The 9,763-nt window shown below is 47.0% G+C and overlaps 1 protein-coding gene across 2 annotated transcripts in view; it reads left to right on the top strand.

Annotated features, from left to right (window-relative positions):
- Positions 1 to 9,763, top strand: part of Vgll4 (vestigial-like family member 4) — a 111,655-nt gene that overhangs the window by 48,760 nt on the left and 53,132 nt on the right. The window lies entirely within an intron of this gene.

The raw sequence follows: 9,763 nt of genomic DNA, 5'->3' as shown, positions 1-9,763 counted from the left end.
GGCGGCTCCCTCGCCGGACACTACGTGCGCGCCGGGGCCTTGGCAATGGCCCGCGGAGCCCGGCCGCGGGGTTCGGCCCGGCAGGCGCAGGGCCCTCTCTGTGGGGGCCCCAGGAACCGCGGGCGCCTCAGCTTCCTGATCCGGCGGGGCGCTTGCCGGGTTTTCTCCAGCGCAGCCTGGAGAAGAAAAGAAAGAAAAGAAAACGGCGATCAAAACTTGGGAGGGGGAAGCTGATTTGCTGCTGTTTTTCTTGTGCAGATACCAGGTCTGTTGCTACTCAGACTTGGAAACTTGTTTCCTTTTCCCTTTTGAGGAGAAAAGTCTCCAAAAGTAACCAGCTCTACAGATAAGGATCTTAAAGTTTTCTGGAAAGGGTGTTTATTGTTACTTTATAACTGGTTCAGTCGGAGAACTTCGGCGAACGCCTTTTTGGAATCTGCTGCCTCGGGAAGGCCCGCAGCCTGGAGTGGACTTGCTTCCTGTGGCGCTGACCGTTCTAGAACTTTTCCCCCCAGTGCACGGGAAATACAAACTTCTAAGGCAGTTTCTGTGGTATTGTCTTCGTCGACATGTAATTGGATGTTTCAGAAGCCAAGCGGAGTATAGGGAGCGATCAGCCCGAGCTAGGAGGGAGGCTCGCCGGGACATGCGCCCCACTTGGGCCGCGGAGGAAACCCGGGAGAGCCTGGCCGGGCCGGGCGATTTACGGTTGTGTCGTTGGTAAAGCCCCTCTCCCTTGGTATTCGGAAGGAAGCGACTTGGAGTTTGAGAGTTAAATGGATAAAGAATAGTAGGCTATCGTTGGGTTCCAACATCTGCTTCTCTTTTCCTTATTATGAAAGTTAACATTATTTTAACACCAAAATAAATACATCGGGTATGAAGAAAAAGCACAGCAAAATGTGTGCTGTGTCGAGCGAGTTGCTTGCCTCCTGGTGGTTTCCGCGGTGTAAACAGCACACACATCTGGGCTGACTTGCAAAGGGTGTTTGGAGATGGGCAGAACTCGGACCCGGGTTTTTTTTTTCTTTTTTCTTGGGTAAGAAGAGTAGGGCCACTTGCGGCTCTCGTAAATCCAGCGCGCTGAGAAGATTGGTTTTGAAGGTCTCAGCCCCTCAGCATTCCAGGGAAGGCATTTGGAAAATGGAATGCACGGTTGGTAGGCAACGAGATTCATTCAGGGCACAGACAGCTTCCTACCGCTTGCAGATCTGGGACAAGTGAATCAATCGTGTGACCCGTTAGCTTGAAAAATGAAGGTGTAGATGGTTCTTTTTATTTTCCAGGTCAGGTTTAAACCATTGGCCTTAATTGCTGCAGACACAGTTCCCCCTGGAAGGGACCATGTGACCTCGCTGCCTTTGTTCACTCTTTCTAGCAACTTCCCTGCAAGTGGGTCTTGTTGGCCAGTTACCTGCAGCAGCCCAGGTCTCCCTGAATCTCACTTGAGAACCCTCTCTCAATGCTATTTACTTCACGGTTCAGGGACAGAACCCAGAGCCTTGAGCTTGCTGAGCACCCTGGTGAGCTGCCCCCCAACAGAGCTGACCTGACTTGAGCTCATTTAATCGATTGAGGTGAGGATGCCCTGGTACCCTGTGGCCTGCAGGCGGAACTGGAGGGAACAAGGCATGGACAGACGCCCTGAGCAGGGCTGGAGTGGGAGAGGCCAGACCCAGGCTGGGAAGGCTGGGGGTTGACTGACTGCTGGACGCTGCTTGCTTCACGATAACCAGTGGATTATTGGGGGTTCGATGCTTTTGTTTGGGGACCTTATGGTCATTCACCCGTCCTCACCCCGCTGAGTGTTTCTATGGTTTCTGTTAGAAGCCCACTTTTCTCTTGTTGCCCCAAAAAAGTCATAGGCCGAACCCAGCCCTGGTTGCTTTTGAACACTGAGTGAGCTTTTGGGAGCCTCCTGAAGGCAGGACCTGTGTCCTGCTGCTCCCTGGGTCCTGGCTGGGCTCTGGAAGTGGCTTGGCAGGGAGGTGGAGGTCGGAGGTCAACTCCCAAACAACCACCAGAAGATAAATCCGCCTCCCTCCAATGGCAGCTGTGTCTGCTCGTGTATAATTTAGCACTTAATTATAGACTGCCTTGTCTTCTCTAATTACCTGATCACCTCGGGCTTTGCAAGGCCTCAGACATCATCTGATAGCTTTGCCTTGTTTTCGGGAGGAACCATGTCCGGAGCTGCTGTTCTGTTCTGGTTTATCCAGAGTTGGATGTAGAGTTGAGCTGAGGCAGGAGCACAGGGATTGGACTGTTCCGCTTCTGTCACCTGCACCTCTCCAGATGCCTGTATGTCTGTCTCCTTCACAAATCCTGCCTCTGGATGCTGGGACCTGCACAGCCACTTACAGGGACAATAATGACACCTAAGGTAGCCTCTGGCCCCTGACAGCCATTGTTGGACCAAGTTCCGATGTGGCTGGATAGTCTGAAAGAGCGTACCTGTTGCTGACTGCTCTCTCTGCTCCTTGGGGTCCCCAGGAGGAGGCCCAGATAATGACCTGGGGCCAAATCTGAGGTGCCGAGGGCTGTGACCGGAAGCTGTTGTTACTGACACTTTAATTATGGGTTCCTAGCTATCACAAGAGTGTGACTTGGTAGAGGGGCCTTCTTCATAGGCAGTGGTGTGGTTTATGTGGGGAGAAAGTAAGAATCAAGTGCGTATTGCGACCATCTAGCTGGATCCAGTCGCGGTCCGTGTCACCAGTGCCTGTGTCCACAGGTGGGGCGGAGACCCAGAGCCAGGGCTTCTCTTTTGTTCCTGCCTGCCACCTGGGTGTGGGAGGGAAACTGTGGGAGGAGCTGAGTGGAGGAAACAGCCCAGGTGAGGCCAGGCCTCTTCTGGTGGCTCCCTCTGCTGACAGGGGGTGACGGGAGGTGGAGCCCACAGAGTGGCGATGGGGCCGCCTCCTGCCCAGTGCCCGCCCCTCCGCCCCTTTGGGGCGGGTTGTTCGCTTAGCCCTGCATTCCCCTGGCTCCTGCTGAAGCAGATTTCTCTCCTTTCCTTCCTCTTGCGGTCTCTTGGACTCCCTGGCCTTCTCTTGTGGGGTGCCGGGGTGTGTTGCAGCCGCAAAGGTGCCGAGCACCCCGCTCAGGCTGTGAGGAGACCCTGGGCCCTGGCTGCCGCTCTGTTCCTGCCGGCTGCAAGGGTGCTGCAGAAAGCTGGATCCTGTGGTGGAGAAATTCAATCCAGATGGAGCATTCGCATGCACACAGATGTATAAAAACAGATTGGCGGGGAATGTCGCTGGCTCCCTCTGCTTCCTCCCTGTGTGTTTAATGCTTATTAATGATGATTTGTAGTTAATGGTATTTATGGGTCACATATTTAGCTCATGGTAATTATTGCGTGCGCAGTACCCAATAGTCCCCTGTGCCTTCCCTGTCCCTCTTCACCGCGGGTGCTTGCGCTGGTTCCGCTGAGTTCTGAGGACCTCCTTTTGTTTGCTTTGCTATCTTGCCTTCAATCTGCAGGCCCCCCTCCCCCAATTTTGAGGGTTGATTTAATTTCAGACCATTGTATATAGAATGTGTTTTAATTCTGACAATGTGAGTCACCGCTAGTTGAAAGAATGTTTATTTACCCTGGAGAAGATAGAAAATCTGTTCTTCAAACTCTACCTTCCCATGCTCTTAACATTTCACCCTTTGTTTGTAGAGATGTCTGTAAACAGAAGAAACTGAAATACACTGAGTAAGCGAGCAGAAGGACACAGTCCCACCCCTTCTGCTACCCAGCACCCTCACACTCAAACATCTGCGGAATGCCTGTCCGCAGCTGAGGAATGCGCGAGGGCCTCTCCGCTCCCTCTTGGCGTTGTTTGTTATGAAATACAGCATGCACAGAGCAAAGGGAGTTTGCAGTTAAAGAATGAACCACCTTGTCAGTACGGCCAGGTCAGGCCCCATGTGGAGGTGCATCCCAGACCCTTGGGAAGCCGAGGCAGGAGGATTCCCTTGAGTTTGAGACCAGACCAGAATCCTCCCAGTCCCAACAGCTCAAGTTGTAAGCTGTGTAATTCTAAGCAGAGGAGCCCCTCTTGGAGTAGGAATTACCCTGAATGTCATCTTTCTGCCCCTCCCATCCATCCATCCCAGGGATCTCATGCAGGCTGAGCTTGTGCTCTCCATGGAGCTCCAATCCCAGGCCTTTTCCTGTCTTTCTAAGTAAGATGTTATGACTCAGGAGGGAAGCCGCCTACCTTCCATGTGGGGGCGCCTGTCTCCTCCACCTGCTGCTCTGCTGTGTTAGCGGGAGCTCTGGCGGCTCCGCTCTGGACCAGTGGTTACGTGGTGCGTGCGTGGGGCTGTGGGTTCTGTCTCCTTGCCTCCTGCCTGCTTCCTGTGCGCTTTGGACCTGCAGGGCAGGGACTCGCATAGACGCCTACCTCGACTGGGGTCTGTGTGGTGACTTCACTGCCGCTTTAACGAGCCGTGAGTCTTGTTACAAGCTGGCCTTGTTGTGGTGGCAGTTCCTTTGGGTGTTACAGCAGGGACTTTTGGACAGAGAAAAAGCTTAAAGTGTAGCTCCCCTGTGCCAACAATGTCCTGCATTGTAGAGATGGCCGTTGGGGAGCCACAGGTCCTGAGAACAATAGCCTGCATTGTGAAGGACAGCAATTCTCCCTAGGTGCTGCTCTTGATTTTGATTTTCTGTCTGTTTTGCTTGAGAACAGCTGCCTGTTAATTCTCCTTGGCGGATGGATTGTAGCAGAGTGAACGCAGGAGCGCTCTGCCCGGCCCTCGCGGGGCGCTCACCCCTTACCCAGCTGGGGCGGCCTGGCTTTCCTCCCTGATAGTGGCGGCCATGGGAGGACGACTGCCAATTCCTGGACGCTTTCCCCTTTTCAAAATAAACACTTCTTCCAGGAGACGGCAGTGCTCCTAAAGTGACATGGGATGGGTTTATAATTTCATGTTAACGTCAGCGGCTTTTTCCTCTCCCCCGGTCCTTGCATTCTTACCAGGCGTGACCTTAGGTGGTTTCTCTTCTGCACAGCTGATGAACTGTTGGCCGACCCCACAGAGAACTCTTGTTTTATTTTTCTGCTAAAAAGCTGCCACCTGGTTGCTAACCCTTAACATCCCCCAGGAGAGTGACGGGTGCCCAGGGATCCGCACGTGCCGCTGCACCGGCCTTAAAGTTCTGTGCGCAGAGGGTAATATGGAGGGAAAAGTTTCCTCCTCGGCCAAACCTGTGTGAGAGCACACGGCCCTGTTCTGCTGCGTGAACGGCGGGAGCACTGGAGACTGTGCCCTGAAGGATGGTGTGCGGGCCGGGAGGTAGAGACCCTGCCGGGGTATTTGAATCAGCGTATGCCAAGTGCCAGCTCCGTTCTGCTCGTCCAGTGCAGAGAGGACCCTGCGGCTGACCACCAAGTGGCCTTGCTTCCCCACCTGCAGCCTCTGCCGGGCCTCCTCCCCTGGGCTCTGGAGAGCACCGGAGCCTCACTTCGATCCTTCCTGTCAACCTCCTGCTTCCTCCTCTTGATGTACGCATGCTCAAGGCCTCCTAGTTGAAAACAGAGAAGAGCTCTTCCCAAGACCTCCTTCCTGTTCCCCTCCAGCTGCTTCCCTGTCTTTTCCTCCCCAGCCCAGTTACTGAACAAGGGTCACCTCATGTCTGCTTCCCTTCTGCCAATTTTCTCCTTGATCTGCTGTCATCTGATTTAAATTTTTTAGTTTGTTTTTGAGACCTGGGTGTAGTGGTGCATGCCTGTAATGCTAGCACTGGGGAGGCTGAGGCAGAAGGATCTCTGCATTGTCAAGGCCAGCCTGAACTACATAGTGAGTTCAAGACCAGCGTAAATTACATAGCAAGATCTTGTCTCCAAAAAAATTTTGTTTTTGATTAACAACATGTCATAATTGGGTTGAGTGTTACATTTTAATACACAAATGTTAACGAGGTTTCTGCTCCTGCAACTATGCTGAAATTGCTCTGGACAAAGTGACATCCCACTGGGAGTTCAGTGGATTTGCTTCAGGGCGCCTCTGCCTTGTGATGCAGAGTCCTTCCATATTGTGGTTTTAGTTTTTATTTTAAAGAGGAAAAAAAAAAAGACAAAATTTTAAAACAAGATAATAAGGGGGTAACAATGGTTAATACATTGGGTATTGTTATCTTTAAATCAGTTACCCAGAGTAAAAGGTACTGGCATTTAATTGTCCAAGCAATATTAGAACAAATCGTTCTTTTCAAGAAAGTAGGATAAATGGGTAGTATAACTGTCTTAACTTGCTTTTCCCTTCTTTTCTCCACTCCTCCATCCCAGTTTCTCTTTCCTTTTGATGTTTCTTCCCATTATATATTTTTTGTACATTTTGGATCTTATTTACTCTTTTTTTTTTTTTGGTTTTTCTCCGGTACCGGGAACCGAACTCACGACCTTGCGCTTGCCAGGCAGGCGCTTTTGCCGCTGAGCTAAATCCCCAGCCCCCCCCCCCCTTTTTTTTTTTTTTTGAGACAAGGTCTCGCTGTGTAGTTCAGGCTGCCCTTGAACTCACTATATAGCCCAGGCTGGCCTCAAACTTGTGATGACCCACCTGCCCCAGCCTCCTGCGTGCTGGGATTACAGCCAAGTGCCACCTTGCCTGGCCTTGCTCTCTTAGCTTCTCACACTAGGGAGACAATACAATGTTTACACAGGTGTGTCTGGTAAATTTCACTTATAAGTATGGTCTCTAGTTTATCCTTTTTTTTTTTTTTTTGAGTGCCAGGAATTGAACTCAGGACCTTGTGCATACCAGGCAGGCACTGTGCCACTGAGCTAAATCCCCAGCCCTAGTTTATCCTTCTTCGTGGCTTAGTAGTAGTCCATTGTATAAAAAGATCACATCTTTTTATCCATTCCTTGGTTGATGGACATTTGGGTTGTTTCCAAGATCTAGCTATTACAAATTGTGCTGCTATAAACATGGACACACATATATCACTGTTTTTGATTCTTTTGGGAAGATACCTAGAAGGGGAATAGCTTGGTTGAATGGGACCTCCAATCCTAGTTTATTTGAGGAATCTCCACACTGATTTCCACAGTGGTTGCACCAGTCTATACCCCCACCAACAGTGGAGAAGGGTTCCCTTTTCCCCACAGCCCCTCCAACATTTGATACTGGTTGATTTCTTGATAATCGCTTTTTTTTCTGGGGTGAGATCTCGGCTTTGTTTTAATTTGCATCTCTTGAATGACCAGTGTTGTTGAACATTTTTTCATATATTTGCTGTTTGTATTTCTTCTTCTGAGAAGTGTGTATTTATCTCCAATGCCCATTTGGATTGGGTCTTTAAAGTAAGGAGGTCTGATTTTTTGAGTTCTTTATATGTACTCCATAGTAATCCTTTGTCTGAGGAATGGCAGGCAAACTTTTTTTCCCACATTGTGGATTGTCTCTTCACTCTGTTGGTGGTTTCTGTTGCTATGCAAAAATGTTTTAATAAGATGAGATCAGGGCCGGGAGTACAGCTCATCAGTACAAGCACCTGCCTGGCAAGTGCAAGGTCCTGAGTTCGATTCATGGTACCAAAAAAAAAAAAAAGATGAGATCCCAGTTGATTCTATGTGATAGTTACTGTGCAGTCTGGGTTTTATTCATAAAGTCTTTGCTTGCATCAGTATCTTCAAGGGTTTTACCTATTCTTCCAGCAGATTGTTTCTGGGTTTTTTTTCTGCATCTTCTAATCTGTTCCATTGATCTTCCAGTCTGTGTTTTTGCCAATGCCATGCTGTTTTTATCATAGTAGCTTTATAGTATAATTTCAAGTCAGGGATTGTGATGCCCCTGCTTGCCTTTGTTGTCCAGAATTGCCTTTGCTATTCTAGGTCTCTTCTGGTTCCAAATGAGTTTAAGGATTATTTTCTCTAACTCTGTGAGATACAATTGGAATTGTATTAAATCTGTGTAACAGTTTTGGAAATATGGCCATTTTCACTGTATTAGTTCTTCCTACCCAAGGGCAAGGGATATCTTTCCATTCTCTGATATCCTCTGTAATCTCCTTTTTCAGAGTACTGTAGTTTTCAATGTAGAGGACTTTTGCATCCTTTGTTAGATTGATTCCTAGGCATTTCATTTTTTTGGGTGCTATTATGAAATGTGTTGTTTCCCTAATTTCTCTCTTCATGTTTATTATTAGTGTACAGGAAGGCTGTTGATTTTTGAGTGCTGACTTTGTATCCAGCTGTGCTACTGAATTTGCTTACTAAATCAGGCAGTGTTATAGTGGAGTTTTTGTGGTCTTCTATGGAGAGTCTCATGTCATCTGCAAATAATGATAATTTCACTTTTTCCTTTCCTATCCTTATTCCTTTTATTTCTTTCTCTTGTCTATTGCTCTGGCTAATGTTTCCAGAGCTATACTGAGTAAGAATAGTTATAGTGGACATCCTTGTTTTGTTCCTGACTTTAGAGAGAAAGCTTTCAGTTTTTGTCCATTTAGTATGATGTTGGCTGTTGGATTGTCATAGGTAGCTTTTATCAGATTAAGATAAAGACCATCTATTCCAATTTTCTGTAGGTTTTTTTTTTTTTTTTAATCTTAAATGGATGTTGGATTTTGTCAAATGCTTTTTCTTCATCCACTGAGATGATCATATGATTTTTGTCCTTGGCTCTGTTAACATTTATTGATTTGTGTGTGTTGAGCCATCCCTGAATCCCTGGGATGCATCCTGCTTGGTCATGATGTATAATCTTGATGATTTGCTGCATTCTGTTTGCCAGTATCTTATTGAGGAGTTTTGCATCTGTGTTCATTAGGGGGATTGGCCTGTAATATTTCTTAGTTGATTCTTTCTCTGATGTAAGGGTAATGCTTGCTTTCAGGAATGAATTTGGGAGTATTGCGTCCCTTTCAATTTCATTAAAGAGTTTGAGAAGTAGTGGTATTAGGTCTTCTGTAAATTTATTGTAGAATTCAACAGTGAATCCCTCAGGGCCTGAGCTTTTCTTTGTTGGTAGGTTGTTAATTACATCTTCAATGTCATTGGATTATTGAGAATTTTTATATTTTCTTTATTCAGCTTTGGTAATTCATGTGTATCTAGGAATCTGTCCATTTTGTCTGCATTTTACATCTTATTCAATACAAGTTTTTAAAGTAGGTACAGATGATCTTCTAAATTTCTGCAAGGTCTGTTGTGATTTTACCCTTTTTATTCCTAATTGCATGGATTTGAGTCTTTTTTCCTTTTTTTGATAGAGTTGGGGCTATAAGCTTGTTGATTTTATTTAATCTTTCAAAGAACCAACTCTTCAATTCATGGATTCTTTGTATTTTTTTTTTTAGTCTCCATTACATTAATTTCTGCTCTGACCTTTATAATTTCCTCCCTTGTAGGTGTTTTTGCCTTAGCCTGCTGTTCTTTTTCTAGAGGTTTGAGGTTGAACATTATGTTGTTTATTTGTGCTTGCTCTGTTTTCCTGATATGGGTTTTCACTGCTATAAATTTCCCTCGTAGAACTGCTTTCGCTGTGTCCCATACGTTCTGGTATGTTGTATTGTCATTATCATTTAATTGTAGAAACTCTAAAGTTTCTTCTTTAATTTTATCCTTGACCCTTTGGTTGTTCAGGAAGGTGCTATTTAATTTCCATGTACTTAAGAAGTTCTTGTGGTTTCTTTTGCCATTGATTTCCAGTTTCATTGCACTATGGTCTGATAATATGCATGGGATAATTTCATTTCCTTTGCATTTACTTAAGCATGTTCTATGAACTAGTATGTGGTCTGTTTTGGAGAACATCCCAT

The sequence above is a fragment of the Chinchilla lanigera genome, unplaced genomic scaffold, assembly GCF_000276665.1.
Source record: "Chinchilla lanigera isolate Chin_1 unplaced genomic scaffold, ChiLan1.0 scaffold00028, whole genome shotgun sequence".
NCBI classification, from domain to species: Eukaryota; Metazoa; Chordata; class Mammalia; order Rodentia; family Chinchillidae; genus Chinchilla; species Chinchilla lanigera.
This window is presented reverse-complemented; position numbering and strand designations above follow the sequence as displayed.